Source organism: Kogia breviceps, chromosome 12 (assembly GCF_026419965.1).
Source record: "Kogia breviceps isolate mKogBre1 chromosome 12, mKogBre1 haplotype 1, whole genome shotgun sequence".
Taxonomy (NCBI): Eukaryota; Metazoa; Chordata; class Mammalia; order Artiodactyla; family Physeteridae; genus Kogia; species Kogia breviceps.
In genome coordinates this window covers 77,780,546-77,795,697 of record NC_081321.1, presented here as the reverse complement: position 1 = coordinate 77,795,697, position 15,152 = coordinate 77,780,546, and the positions used below count along the sequence as shown (strand labels likewise).

Here is a 15,152-nt window from a genome sequence, read left to right as displayed (position 1 = left end):
GCAACTTGACTTTGTTTTGGCTGCGTTGGGTGTTTGTCGCTGCGTGCAGGCTTTCTGTAGCTGTGGCAAGCGGAGGCTACTCTTTGTTGCAGTGCACAGGCTTCTCTTTGTGGTGGCTTCTCTTGTTGCAGATCATGGGCTCTGGGCACGCGGACTTCAGTAGTTGCAGTGCATGGGCTCAGTAGTTGTGGCTCACAGGCTCTAGAGCGCAGGCTCAGCAGTTGTGACACACGGGCTTAGTTGCTCCGCGGCATGTGAGATCTTCCCAGACCAGGGCTTGAACCCGTGCCCCCTGCATTGGCAGGTGGATTCTTAACCACTGCGCCACCAGGGAAGTCCATTGACTTTTCTTGTAGAGATGGAACAACAGACTAGAGATTCTCATGGTGAATGGGAGAAAGAACATACAAGGGTGAACAAGAGGGGTCAGAGAGATAGGAGGTGATCATGGTTTGTAGATGCTAAGAGAAGAATATTTCGAAGAGGTTCTTAAAGGTGATTATGTGCAAACTGCCTTGATAAGTTCTCTTTATGTTTACTAGTGTTTAGCATAGCTTAGTAAACATAGTAAACTCTTGATGAAAGATAGTTTGTTCTCTTAATTATTGGATTAAGATTGAAATTTTACATATTATCTGTTATGTTCAGTTGGTAAGAAAGGAATAATGATAGTTATTTTCATAGTTTATAAGCCATGTGTTTATACTCTCATGTAAAGGTATTGCCAACATTTTCACTTTTGTCCCAGATTACAAAAGTAGTTTATTTTTGTATCATTCAAAACAAAACAAAACTTATACTAATAATTTTATTAGCTCAAGTAAAGGGAATAGTATATGACTTTATAATTATAGTTTTGTAAGATGCTTTTGCCTAACTAATATTGTCACTTTTTTTTAAGTTTTATTTTTTTGCCCTTAATTTTTTCTTTTAATTAAACTAAAAATATACCCAGCCAGTTTACCCATTACTCCCCTCACCGCCACACCCAACTTCAACCACCAATCTGTTCTCTGTATCTATGAGCTTGTTTTTTTGTGTGTTTGTGTGTAGATTTCACATATAAGAGAGATCATATGTTATTTTTCTCTCTGTCTGACTTATTTCACTTAGCATAGTGCCATCATGGTCCATCCATGTTGTTGAAAATGTCAAGATTTCCTTCTTTATGGCTGAGTCATACTGCATTGTACATACATACACCACATTTTCTTTATTCATTCATCCATGAATAGCCACTCAGGTTGTTTCCATGTCTTGAATCTTGTAAATAATGCTACAGTAAACATAGGGTTACAGATATCTTTTTGAGTTAGTGTTTTTGTTTTCCGCAGATAAATACCCAGAAGTGAAATTGCTGGATCATATGGTAGCTCTGTTTTAAATTTTTTGAGGAACCTCTGTGTCCTTAATTTTCCAAATGGATTATTGTACATGTTCATACTGCCTCAAGACTGTGGTCTTGGTCTTTCCTATTTTCTAAACCATTTTTGTTATCTGTTATAAACTATTTTCCAAGATAACTTATATAATTTTAAAAGTCTTACCACAAGGTGTCATTGTAACCTATAAAAAGAAATTCCATGTAAATATGTGCAACACCAATTTTTACATTTCCTTGTGTTTTAAGTCTGTTTTTTTATGTTTTGCAGTTGTCTTTTAAGATATATTGTATATCTTGTATTAAACGAAAAAATTAAGTAGCTCTTGTTCTCGAGTTCTCATGTTTTTGCAAAAACATATGCTTTCCACCCACAAATTTCTTAACAGTGTGTTGCTATAGAGATGATGGTTTGAAGGAAAGAATGAGGAGGAGTAACAGCAGGTGGACATTCAAGGAACAAAATACTTATTTTATGTCTTTGTTCCTGACAGAGCCAGCTTTAGCATTTACCCCTCTGCTGGTGAAATCCCTATAGAAGAAAAGTAGATATTTAGAGATACTGTGATGATATTTGCATTTACTTGGATGCTTTTGCAAAGGTCCCTGTGCTTGATTCTTTGTTCATATGAGATTAGTGCTTGAAGTAATTGTAATCTTTGAAACAGTCTTTCTTCTGCTTTAACTGGATTGTATTTTATTTAAAACAAAACAAAAAACTGTCCTGATTTCCTTTTTAATTAATGTCTTTGACAGAGGTGGTTTTTTGTTTGTTTGTTTTTCTTTTTTTGAGAGGTGTGTCAATATCTAACTATAAACTCCTGTTACTTCTGCCTCCAAATTCATTTTCAGGACTATTGCCTGTTGACTACCTGCTGCCACTATTTTTGTTCAGGCATTCATCATTGCTTTCCTGTACTTTTGATCTCCTTTTCTTTTTCTTACTCCCCACCCCACGTCAAATCTGTTCTGCCCCTTGGATAAGGTAGTTATTTTTCTGAAGTACAAATCGGGAACCAACCTGTACTGTCCCTCACCTACCACAAGCTTAAAACCTTTCCTTGGCTCTCCTAGATCCCAGGATGAACTCCGGTCTTCTGCACATTGTCTTCAAGGCTCTGCCCCACCTCTTCAGGCTGATAATGCTTCCCCACATCTCTCCCCTCAACCTCCAGTGATCTCTCCATCTCCGTGCCTTTGTACTTGGTGTTTCTTCCCTGCATCCCTTTCTTTGTCTTAGCTCAGGATTTCCTTCTTTGTGAAGTCATCCCTGACAGCTTCTCCAGCAGAATTTTGCCTCTCTTTCAAGTGTACCCATACTACCTATAAATATATTACAGTGCTTTATAGTTTTGAAACTTTCTGAATTCACTTATTTTAAATAGGTAATATCCCCACATGGCAAAAAAAATTTTTTTAAAGTACAGTAAGTGTTTAATAAATTTTACACTTTCTCTTATTTTTGTTTAGTTAGCAATTGTTGGTCAACATGTATGTTTCATTGACCACTATGAACTCTTTGAGGGCACAAATTTTCTTTTATTTATTTCTGTACCTCTACCCAACAAAGTGTCTGGCATAAAATAGGCACTTAGAAAATGTCCATAGTACTCTGAATATGGGCAGGTTCTTCCTTGCTGAGAAGTCAGTTGGACTTGATGGTCTGCATATTTACGTATCTTCCTCAGAACCCTGTTAGGAAGTGGACCACTCAGTAAATATGATATGGTAGCCACTCAGTAGGTACTGATTGTTTGCTTTTTTTTTTTCTTTTAAATAAATGGTTTTAAAGTTAACCTGTATTGTGTGACTTTTATTTACCTCCCTTTTCTGGCTCTGAAAAACTTTATACTTTCTTTCTGGCAGATTCTCAAATACGAAAAAGGGAATGTTTACATTAACTCCAGTGAAAATGTCAGTTGAACTCATCAATTTTTAAAATTTATTTAACTTCTCAGACTAATGCATAAATCTCATGGAAATAAAATTAAATCAGAATTTATTTAAAAAACAATTTCCAGGACATGTTGTTGGATCAGTAGACAACCTTCATTTTGTGTTAGGAACCATATGGTAGCCTTTTCTATTTCAGGAGAAATATGGGACTGTGAGCAAAGAAGACGCTGTAGCTCGCACAAAGGTATTAAGTACTCATAAATCTTTTGCAAAGTCCCCTCTATTATATGTAATAGAGCCTACACTAAGAAACATGGAAATGAATTTGAAGTATGGTTTGTGCAAGAGTCATCCTTGTTTTTCAGATCACAACTTTTCAGAGACTTTTATAATTTATTTCTAAGCATTTGAGGTTGACTGGTTACTATATCATACTTTCCAGAATTCTTTTGTGCGAATTAAGCTATGCGGAGGCAGACAGTGCAATTATAAGAATAGAATAACATTTTAATTCAGAGTGCTTTGGTGGTTGATTGCTAACCACTCTAATACATTAATACATACCTTCTTCCCTTTCTCTTTCCTTACCCTCTCGTTTCTTTCTAAATCACAATTACAGGGCCTGGCACCTTTCCAGGACTTTGAAGGGTCTGCTCCCAGCTGCACTTCAGGTTTTGGCAGGGTGTCAAGTTGTGACATTTTTTGTATACAAGACATCCTAGGATGGCCATCCAAAGGCTGTTTGGGTGACTAGTATAGGATTCTCTCTGGATATTAAAGAAACTCATTTCTAATGTTTTGTTTATAAGTGAAGTAATACCGGATGTAGGTTCTCTCTAGACTTTTAATGTTGTTTTTAAAGAACAACATTTACTTTGGGGGCATGTAGTATTTAGAGCATTGTTTTGAAATGTTCAAAGGCATAGCATGTGCTTTTTAATGGAATGTGTTTTGGAAGCTTTCCATGAGCATCAGCAGCTGTGCTTTTAGAATATTTTGAATTACCATCCTTTTGGGCAGACATTGTACCACTGCTTAAGAAATACAGCTCCTGTGTGAAAGAAAATGTCATGTGTGGGTCTGTGGAGCTGGGACTGGTCTAAAGATATGGGAGGAAGGACATGTGGATGTGGTTATGTGATAGTAATAGTTGCAAAGATAGGAAGATGTATTTGGAGAAGGGTTATGCTGAGTCTTAAAAATTGCCTTTCAGGGGCTTCCCTGGTGGCGCAGTGGTTGAGTGTCCGCCTGCGATGCGGGGGACGCGGGTTCGTGCCCCGGTCCGGGAGGATCCCACATGCCGCGGAGCGGCTGGGCCCGTGAGCCATGGCCGCTGAGCCAGCGCGGTCTGGAGCCTGTGCAAAAAAAAATTGCCTTTCACAGAGACTAGTCCATTCATAAGTGCCTACTGATTAACAGGCTGATCAAAATAATCTGCTTTACCTTTCATTATTGTTTGAATTGTGTACTTTAAAACATTTGCATTATGAGTTTCTTTATTTGGTAAACTCCACAGGATAGGAATTGTTTCTTTTATTGTATAGTTCAAATGCCTAATACATATTTAGATGTTCTGTGAGTAATTGATACCTGTCTACTGACTGGCTAAAATCAGAAAAGTCTGACTGTGGTAAGAATTTAAAACTGATGGAAATTTTCCGACTGACTAAAATTCATTATGAAAAAATAGACTGAAGAGAGAGCCAGTGTATTAGTTAGTTGTGGCTACTTAACAGATTTCCACATATGAGGTGGTTTAAAACAGCAACAATTTATTCTCTTATAGTTTGGAGACCAGAAGTCTGAAATCATGGGCCACACTCCCTCTAAAGGCTCTAGGGGAGAATCCTTTCCTTGCTTCTTCCAGCTTGTGGTTTAAGGCATTCCTTGGTTTGTGGCTGCATTTCTCTGATCTCTGCCTTCTTGGTCATATTGCCTCCTCCTTTTTATTTTTAGTCTTTCTCTTATAAGGATACCTGTCATTGTATTTAGGGCCCACCCATATAATCAAGGATAAACTCCTCCTTTTAAGATCCTTAATTTAATCACATTTTTTTGTCATATAATGTCATTATCATAAGTTACAGAGATTAGGAAGTGACGTACCTTTTTGGGCCAGCATTCAGCCCAATACAGAAGCTTCAGTTACTGAATATGGATGAGAAAAGTGAATTGAGGCTAAAGTAGCATAGAATGGTGAACATATTCATTTAATATTTTTGAGCCAGTATGTACCTGTGTTTGTTTTAGGTTTGGGGGTTATAAATATGAGTAAGACAGGTTTTCTTCCCTTGGGCGAAGTTACATTGCCTGTGTTACATACATTAAAAAATTACAAGATAGAAGATAGAATAATTACATAATATGTTTGGGAGAGTCAGGGTAAATACTTCATGGAGGAAGTAATGCATTCCTGAGCAAGGTTCTGAAGGCTGACTGGGAAGTCACTAGATCAGAGTGCAGAGGGGATAGAAAAGACCTTCAGGGCAAGGAAATTAGTATTTGCTAAGACATGGAGGTAGAAAACAGCAGTGTGTGCTCACGAAGCCACCAGTAAGTCAGGGCACTGAGATGAATTTAAAATTTGTTTTGTTTCTATAAAGTTGCAAGGTAGACAGTCTTTGTTGTGATCTTTTTTTTTTTTTTTTTTTTGCCGTACGCGGGCCTCTCACTGTTGTGGCCTCTCCTGTTGCGGAGCACAGGCTCTGGACGCGCAGGCTCAGCGGCCATGGCTCACGGGCCTAGCCGCTTCGCGGCATGTGGGATCTTCCTGGACCAGGGCATGAACCCATGTCCCCTACATCGGCAGGCGGACTCTCAACCACTGCGCCACCAGGGAAGCCCTGTTGTGATCCTTCTTAAAGCAAAGATCTTTTCATTGAGAAGATCTGTGAATGGCCATTAAATACGTGAAAAAGTTGCCCCAGGCAAGTGCAAATTAAAACCGCAGTGAGATATATCCCCTAGAATAGCTAAATTTTATATCTTCAGTTCTTTGCTGAGACTTGTATTTGTTTGCTGTGACTTTCTTTTTTCATGTATTTCAAGCTTGTTGGTAATTGCTCACTGAAGCATTTTAATCATGACTTATTTAAAATCTTTGTCAGATAACTTTAACATCTTTGTCATCTCAGTGTTGGCATCCAGCAGTTGTCTTTTTACATTTAATTTGAGATCTTCCTCATTCTTGCTATGACCAGTGGTTTTCTATTGAAACCTGGACCTTTGGGGTTTTATGTTATGAGACTTTGGATACTATTTAAACCTGTTTTAGCTGGCTTTTCGTGACACCCCTCTGGTGGGGGAAAAGGGGGGAAATGCTACCTCATTATTGCCAGATGAGGGTAAAAGTCTAGTTTTCCCATTTGGCCTCTGTTGACACCTGAGTTATGGAAGATCATCATTTTGTTGTTGGGTGGTGAGGACTTCATTCTTCCATGTGGTCTCTACTGACACCGTAGAAAGGGTAGCCTTGTTATTACTGAGTGGTAGTGCCAGCCCTTACTCTGCACTAGACCTTCTCTGACAGCAGTTCAGCAGATTGAGAAATGTGCTAATCCTTATTACTGTTGGTGGGGTGAAAGTTCAGGTGACCCATGTGGTCTCCACTAACATTGCAGGAGCGTGGGGCTTTATTACTTCTCAGCAGAGATGAAAGTCCCAACTTCCTACTGCTTGTAGATTATCCAGGTAGGGTATTGGGGTAACTCGTTACAACCTGGCCTCTCCTTGGCCTTTGCTTGCATGGATGGGGGTGGAACCACAACTTTTTCTGTTGTATTTGCCTGTAGTAAGTTGTTACTGTTTAAAAATTTTTTGTCTTGCTGGGCTTCCCCTTTCTTGTTACTTTGGCTAGAGAAACAGGGTTAAGACTTTTTTTGGGTTGGGGGGGTGTATGTGAACCCACTGCCAGCTTCTTCAGTTCCAAGTTGAGCATAAATGAGGGAAAAAGAAAACCCAGGGAGCAAGCCATTGTGTTGGTTCTTATGTCCCGAGGTCCTTGGCTGGTCTGCCTTCTAGTCTCCATTTTTCAGAGTCATGTTATGTATGTCATATATATACTATTTGGGACTTCTAGTTGTATTAGTGGGATTAGGGGAATGTACACCTGCTCCATCTTCCTGGAAGCAGATGTCTTTATCCCTCAAGTTTTAATCTGTTTTCTTTAGTTCTAGATATTTTCTAATTTTTATTGTGACCTTTTCTTTGGTTTATAAGTTATTTAGAAATGTATTCTTTCTAAGCATATATAACTTTTCCAGTTATCTTTTTGTATTGAGTTCTAGTTTAATTGCACTGTACTCAGAAAACATATTCTGTATAAGTTTGCTTTTTTAAAAAATGTGAGATATTTTTAAGACCCAGCATGTGGTCATTTCTGAATGTTACGTGTATGCTTACAAGGAATGTGTATTCTATAGTTCTGGGATACGGTTTTCTATATATGTCAGTTAGGTCAGGTTGATTAATTGTGTTGTTTACATTGTCTGTATTCTTACTGATTATTTTTTTCTGCTTGTTCTATTGGTTACCAAGAATAGTGGTTAAATTTTACCCCTAAGAGTGTGAATCTGTCTCTTTTTCCTTGTAGTTCTGACCTCTTCATTTACTGTATATAAATTAAAATTGTCACATCTTTTTGGTGTACTTAACCTTTTATCATTATTAATGTCTCTCTTCATCTTTAGTAGTATATTTTGCCTTAAAATCAACTTTATTTGATATTAGTGTAGTTCCACCATCTCTTTTGATTGATGTTTGTATTATCTTCTGTTTTTATCTCAACCTTTCTGTGCCCTTATGTTTTACAGTTGTCTTATAAAAGTCATATAGTTGAGTTATGTTTTTCCTTCCAAACTTCTATGTTGAGCAACCCTTTTTTAGAGTATTTGAATAATTTTAATTTTTCCACCCTTTTAGCATTCTTTAATGGTTATCCTAAAGAAAGGTTCACAAACTTTTATTATGAAGAGTCAGATAGCAAATATTTTAGGCTCTTTAGGCCATGCATGGTTTCTGTTATGTATTCTTTCCTCCCTCCCTCCCTTCCTTCATTCCGTTTATAGAGCTGTTTTAGATTTATATCAGAATCAAGCAGAAAGTACAGAGGGTTCCTGTGTACCCACTAGTTGCCCCTGCATGCACAGCCTCCTGCACTATTAACATCCCACAGCCGAGTGGTACATTGACATGTCATTATTACCCATAGTCCACAGTTTACATTACAGTTCACTCTTGGTGTTGTACATTCTGTGGGTTTTAACAAATGTATATTGGCATGTATTCTATAATTATAGTATCATACAGAATAGTTTCACTGCTTTAAAAATCCTTTCTGCTCTGCCTATTCATCCCTTTTTTTCCCCCTAACCCTTGGCAACCAGTGATCTTTTTAATGTCTTCATAGTTGGGTCATTTCCAGAATATATGGGATTCCTACAATATGTATCCGTTTTTAGATGGGCTTCTTTCACTTAGTAACATGCATTTAAGATTCCTCCATATCTTTTCATGGCTTGATAGCTCATTTCTTTTTAAGGCTGGATAATATTCCATTGTCTGGATATACCACAGTTTATCCATTCACTTACTGAAGGACATCTTGGTTGCTTTCAAGGTTTGGTAATTATGAATAAAGCTGCTATAAACATCTGTGTGCCAGTTTTTGTTGGATGTAAGTTTTCAGCTCACTTGGGTATATACCAAGGAGTGCAGTTGCTGGATTGTATGGTAAGAATAATGAATTGGAGCTTCTGTTGCTCCACATCCTCACTAGCATTTGGTGTTGTCAGTGTTTGGGTTTAGTTCATTCTAATAGGTGTGTGGTGGTATCTCATTGTTGCTTTAATTTGCAATTCACTAATGACATGTGATGTCCAGTATCTTTTCATGTGCTTATTTGCCTTTGTATATCTTCTTTGGTGAGATGTTTGGCCCATTTTTTAATCCAGTTGTTTTCTTATTGTTGAGTTTGAGTTCTTTATATATTTTGGATAACAGTCCTTTATCAGATATATCCTTTGCAAATATTTTCTCCCAGTCTGTGGCTTCTCTTCTTATTCTTTTGACAGTGTCTTTTGTAGAGTAGAAGTTTTTAATTTTAATGAAGTCTAACTTGTCAATTTTTTTCATGAATCTTGCCTATGGTGTTGTATCTAAAAAGTCATTGCCATACTTAAGGTCATGTAGATTTTCTCCTATGTTCTCAGAATTTGATAGTTTTGCATTTTACATTGAGGTGTATAGTCCATTTGAGCTAATTATGTGAAGGGTGTAAGGTCTGTGCTTAGATCCACATTTTTTTTGAGTGTGTTATTTTTGCATGTGCTCTTTTGTCAAAGATCAGTTGACTATAATTTAGTCTGTTTCTGGACTCTGTGTTCTTTTCCATTGATCCATTTGCCTATTCTTTGGCCGATATCATATTGTCTTGATTATTGTTGCTTATATAGTATGTCTTGAAGTTGGGTAGTGTCAGTTCTCTAACTTTGTTCTTCTTTAATAGTATGTTGGCTATTCTGGATCTTTTACCTTTACGTATAAATTTTGGAATCAGTTTGTTGATATCCACATGATAATTTGTTGGGATGGTATAGAATCCAGCTATCAAGTTGGGAAGAACTGACATCTTGGCCGTATTTAGTCTTCCTATCCATGAATATAAACATTTTATTGTTGCCCACCCTTTGCCCCGAGGTGGGAGGGAGGAGGCTCCTCAGAGCCTAGCACGCACGGGAACTGTAAAGGAAATTGTTAACTGTTGGCGAAGAGCACGTGCCATGAGGGATACCCAGAGCAAAAAATAAATAAATAAATAAATAAGGTGTGAAAAGTCTCTATTATGGTAAGGCCAAAGAGTGAAAGGAACACAGAGAACAAAGGTTACTTCTGTGAGGCCGGGGAGAGGAACACGCTGGCTAAGTGGACTGTTGAGGAGACTCCTGAGGAAGGCAATTCTGACATATGCTACAACATGGATGAACCTTGAGAACATTGTGCTAAACGGAATAAGCCAGTAACAAAAAGACAAATACTGTATGATCCCACTTATATGAGCTGTGAGGCTGACAGGGTCTTGGTGCTGCAGCTGGGTGTCAGGCCTGAGCCTCAGAGGTGGGAGAGACGAGTTCAGGACATTGGACCACCAGAGACCTCCCAGCCCTACATAATATCAGTTGGCAAAAGCTCTCCCAGAGATCCCTGTCTCAATGCTAAGACCCAGCTCCACTCAATGACCAGAAAGCTCCAGTGCTGGATACCCCATGCCAAACAACTAGCAAGACAGGAACACAACCCCACCCATTAGCAGAGAGCCTGCCTAAAATCATACTGAGTTCACAGACGCCGCAAAACATACCACTGGATTTGGTCCTGCCCACCAGAAAGACAAGATCCAGCCTCATCCACCAGAACACAGGCACCGGTCGCCTCCACCAGGAAGCCTACACCACCCACTGAACCAACCTTACCCACTGGGGGCAGACAAAAAAGCAATTGGAACTATGAACCTGCAGCCTGCAAAAAGGAGACCCCAAACACAGTAAGTTAAGCAAAATGAGAAGACAAATACCCAGCAGATGAAGGAGCAAGGTAAAAACCCACCAGACCAAACAAATGAAGAGGAAATAGGCAGTCTACCTGAAAAAGAAGTCAAAATAATGATAGTAAAGATGATCTAAAATCTTGGAAGTAGAATGGAGAAAATACAAGAAACGTTTAACAAGGACTTAGAAGAATTAAAGGACAAACAAACAATGATGAACAACACAGTAAATGAAATTAAAAATTCTCTAAGAAGAATCAATAGCAGAGTAACTGAGGCAGAAGAACAGATAAGTGATCTGGAAGATAAAATAGTGGAAATGATTACTGCAGAGCAGAATAAAGAAAAAAGAATGAAAAGAATTGACAGTCTCAGAGACCTCTGGGACAACATTAAATGCACCAACGTTCAAATTATAGGGGTCCTAGAAGAAGAAGAGAAAAAGAAAGGGACTGAGAAAATATTTGAAGAGATTATACTTGAAAACTTCCCTAATATGGGAAAGAAAATAGTCAATCAAGTCCAGGAAGCACAGAGCGTCCCATACAGGACAAATCCAAGGAAAAACATGCCAAGACACATATTAATCAAACTATCAAAAATTAAATACAAAGAAAAAATATTAAAAGCAACAAGGGAAAAGCAACAAATAGCATGCAAGGGAATCCCCATAAGGTTAACAGCTGATCTTGCAGCAGAAACTCTGCAAGCCAGAAGGGAGTGGTAGGACATATTTAAAGTGCTGAAAGGGAAAAACCTACAACGAAGATTACTCTATACAGCAAGGATCTCATACAGATTTGATGGAGAAATCAAAAGCTTTACAGACAAGCAAAAGCTAAGAGAATTCAGCAGCACCAAACCAGCTTTACAACAAATGCTAAAGGGACTTCTCTAGGCAGGAAACACAAGAGAAGGAAAAGACCTACAATAACAAACCCAAAACAATTAAGAAAATGGTAATAGGAGCATACCTATGGATAATTAGCTTAAATGTAAACGGATTAAGTGCTCCCACCAAAAGACATAGACTGGCTGAATGGATACAAAAAGTAGACCTGTGTATATGCTCTCTACAAGAGACCCACTTCATACCTAGGGACACATATAGACTGAAAGTGAGGGGATGGAAAAAAATATTCCATGCAAATGGAAATCAGAAGAAAGCTGGAGTAGCAATTCTCATATCAGATAAAGTGGACTTTAAAATGAAGACTATTACAAGAGACAAAGAAGGACACTACATAATGATCAAGGGATCAATCCAAGAAGCAGATCTAACAATTGTAAACATTTATGCACCCAACATAGGAACACCTCAATACATAAGGCAAATGCTAACAGCTGTAAAAGGGGATATTGACAGTAACACAATCATAGTATGGGACTTTAACACTCCACTTTCACCAATGGACAGATCAACCAAAATGAAAATAAATAAGGAAACACAAGCTTTAAATGAGACATCGAACAAGATGGATTTAACTGATATTTATAGGACATTCCATGTAAAAACAGCAGAATACACTTTCTTCCCAAGTGCTCATGGAACATCCTCTAGGATAGATCATATCTTGGGTCACAAATCAAGCCTTGGTAAATTTAAGAAAATTGAAATTGTATCAAGTATCATTTCTGACCACAGTGCTATGAGACAAGATGTCAATTACAGGGAAAAATACTGTAAAAAATACAAACACATGGAGGCTAAACAATATGCTACTAAATAACCAAGAGATCACTGAGGAAATCAAAAAATACCTGGAAACAAATGACAATGAAAACACGATGACCCAAAACCTATGGGAATCAGCAAAAGCAGTTCTAAGAGGGAAGTTTATAGCAATACAAACCTACCCCAGGAAACAAGAAAAATCTCAAATAAACAACCTAACCTTATACCTAAAGCAATTAGAGAAAGAAGAACCCCAGAAAACCCAGTTAGCAGAAGGAAAGAAATCATCTTAAATATCAGATCAGAAATAAATGAAAAAGAAATGAAGGAAATGATAGCAAAGATCAACAAAACTAAAAGCTGGTTCTTTGAGAGAGAAACAAAATTGATAAACCATTAGCCAGATTCATCAAGAGAAAAAGGAAGAAGACTCAAATCAACAGAATTAGAAATGAAAAAGGAGAAGTAACAACTGACACTGCAGAAATATAAAGGATCATGAGAGACTACTACAGGCAACTATATGCCAATAAAATGGACAACCTGGAAGAAATGGACACATTCTTAGAAAAACACAGCCTTCTGAGACTGAACCAGGAAGAAATAGGAAATATAAACAGACCAATCACAAGCACTGAAATTGAAACTCTGATGAAAAGTCTTCCAACAAACAGAAGCCCAGGACCAGATGGCTTTACAGGCGAATTCTATCAGACATTTAGAGAAGAGCTAACACCTATCCTTCTCAAACTCTTCCAAAATATAGTACAGGGAGAAACACTCCCAAACTCATTCTATGAGGCTACCATCACCCTGATACCAAAACCAGGCAAAGATGTCAGAAAAAAAGACAAAAAAAAGCGCCAATATCTCTGATAAATGTAGATTCAAAGTTCCTGAACAAAATACTAGCAAACAGAATCCAGCAGCACATTAAAAGGATCATACACCACGATCAAGTTGGGTTTATCCCAGGAATGCAAGGATACTTCAATATATGCAAATCAATCAATGTGATGCACCATATTAACAAATTGAAGGAGAAAAACCATATGATCATCTCAATAGATGCAGAAAAAGCTTTCGACAAAATTCAACATCGATTTATGATAAAAACCCTACAGAAAGTAGGCATGAGGGAACTTACCTCAACGTAATAAAGGCCATATATGACAATTCCACAGCCAACATTCTCAATGGTGAAAAACTGAAACCATTTCCACTAAGATCAGGAACAAGACAAGGTTGCCCACTCTCACCACCATTATTCAACATAGTTTTGAAAGTTTTAGCCACAGCAATCACAGACAGAAAACAAATAAATGGAATCCAAATCAGAAAAGAAGTAAAACTGTCATTGTTTGCAGATGACATGATAATATACACAGAGAATCCTAAAGATGCTACCAGAAAACTACTAGAGCTAATCAGTGAATTTGGTAAAGTTGCAGGATACAAAATTAATGCACAGAAATTCCTTGCATTCCTATACACTAATGATGAAAAATCTGAAAGAGAAATTAAGGGAACACTCCCATTTACCACTGCAACAAAAAGAATAAAATACCTAGGAATAAACCTACCTAAGGAAACAAAAGACCTGTATGCAGAAAACTATAAGACCCTAATGAAAGAAATTAAAGATGATAGAAACAGATGGAGAGATATACCATGTTCTTGGATTGGAAGAATCAATATTGTGAAAATGACTGTATTACCCAAAGCAATCTACAGATTCAATGCAATCCCTATTAAACTAGCAATGGCATTTTTCAGAGAAATAGAACCAAAAGTTTCACAATTTGTATGGAAACACAAGAGACCCTGAATAGCCAAAGCAATCTTGAGAAAAAAAAACGGAACTGGAGGAATCAGGCTCCCTGACTTCAGACTATACTACAAAGCTACAGTAATCAAGACAGTATGGTACTGGCATAAAAACAGAAATATAGATCAATGGAACAGAATAGAAAGCCCACAGATAAACCCATGCACCTATGGTCAACTAATCTATGACAAAGGAGGCAAGAATATACAGTGGAGAAAAGACAGCCTCTTCAATAAGTGGTGCTGGGAAAACTGGACAACTACATGTAAAAGAATGAAATTAGAGCACTCCCTAACACCATACACAAAAATAAACTCAAAATGGATTAGAGGCCTAAATATAAGGCCAGACAGTATAAAACTCTTAGAGGAAAACATAGAGCACTCTATGACATAAATCACAGCAAGATTTTTTTGACCCACCTCCTAGAGAAATGGAAATAAAAAGAAAAACAAACAAGTGGGACCTAATGAAACTTAAATGCTTTTGCACAGCAAAGGAAACCATAAACAAGATGAAAAGACAACCCTCCGAATGGGAGAAAATATTTGCAAATAAATGGAAAGACAAAGGATTAATCTCCAAAATATACAAGCAGCTCATGCAGCTCAATATCAAAAAAACAAACAACCCAATCCAAAAATGGGCAGAACACCTATATAGACATTTCTCTAAAGTAGATATACATATTGCCAACAAACACATGAAAGGTTGCTCAACATCACTAATCATTACCAAAATGCAAATCAAAAGTACAATGAGGTATCACCACACACCAGTCAGAATAGCCATCATCAAAAAATCTACAAACAATAAATGCTGGGGAGGG

General features: G+C 37.6%; 1 protein-coding gene across 15 annotated transcripts in view; it reads left to right on the top strand.

The window, feature by feature from the left end:
* Positions 1-15,152, top strand: part of CEP83 (centrosomal protein 83) — a 142,426-nt gene that overhangs the window by 20,648 nt on the left and 106,626 nt on the right. The window lies entirely within an intron of this gene.